We start from the raw sequence: 1,402 nt of genomic DNA on the forward strand, positions 1-1,402 counted from the left end.
ATAAATCCTGCATGTTTCATTTATTTATATAAAAGACTGTAAATGTTATCAGATATCTGTGGTTGTAATAGAATGACTAATAGAAATAGCTCTAATAATCATTATATTCAGAGGATGTGTTAAAGTTAAAACTCACACAACATCCAAATCTGATTTTGAGTCTAATGACACATCAGATGACACTCGACTGATTACAGAAAACTGTTCATAAAGACTTCAGTAACTCTTCTCCTCTCTTGCATTTCTCATGGCAAAATCTCATGCCAGCAGTTGCCCCTAAAGCTCACGCTCAGTGTATCAGGGTAACGTCTGGATGATGAATCTCTGGCATGAGGACGATGATAAACAAGTCATTCAAGTTTTTTAACAGGTTTTGGTCTCCACATGTCACCTTTGTCATGCTCTTAATGTGTAAAAAGATCAGGAATGGTCTTTAAAATAAACTGCAACCTTGTTATTGTAAAAATATAAAGTGATGTGCTGGATTCAGATGAACTTTTTATATTCCACCTCCAGCACGTCTCACACTAGTGGTACAGGTTTATAAATTTATTTAATAGTGAAGTTAATTCTACATTTTCATGTGTCTTGGATCAAGTCATATTAACTACATACTGTAAATTATTGAGCTGTAATGTTTAGTCCTAGTCCACTTTCTCTGTCTGTTTTAAAATCTTACAGTCTCTGAATATTCATGATCCCCATTACTTAAAGTCAAAAATGTCTTTCTGCTATCCACAGAAATAGGAACATTAGGATTTTCCCCCCATTCCCGACATAATTAATCAGATCACATTAGGTGAGTGTATGATGTAATATAAACCTCTCTCATCCCTAGTGGTGTGAATAAAAAGTGAATAAAAAGTTACATTCATAAATAACGTAGGTAAAATCATACACATTACAGGTTGTCAAATGCTTATATCTGTTTGTATGTGGAAAATTATATATATATATATATAAACACAGAGTCAACTAATTGAAATGTGTCTAAATAACTAGTGTAGAATAAGATGCTTTAAACTCACACACATTCACCCGTTCTTTATCGCAACAATATCCTCTTTAATGAAGTGTTAATTCTGTTCAGTTGTGTTTACAGTACAGTATAATATGGTGGTGACTGTGAGTATGGTGGTGTTAGGGCTCCTCTGTTATTTAGCTTGTTCTTCATGTGACAGACATCATCTACTGCTACAATCCCCTGAGAGCCTGGTGTAGAATCTCTACATCGAGTGAAGTCTCTTAAAACCCCAAATTCATCACATGGTGACATTGTTCCTGTCCTGGTGTGATTGATGACTGACAGCACCACAGTGACATACTCCACAGAACCTTCTACAGCAGGCACACCTTGGTGATATTTTTGTGCTCGTTCATGTGAGTTAAATATTACTCTTGT

This window comes from Tachysurus fulvidraco, chromosome 9 (assembly GCF_022655615.1).
Source record: "Tachysurus fulvidraco isolate hzauxx_2018 chromosome 9, HZAU_PFXX_2.0, whole genome shotgun sequence".
Classification (NCBI taxonomy): Eukaryota; Metazoa; Chordata; class Actinopteri; order Siluriformes; family Bagridae; genus Tachysurus; species Tachysurus fulvidraco.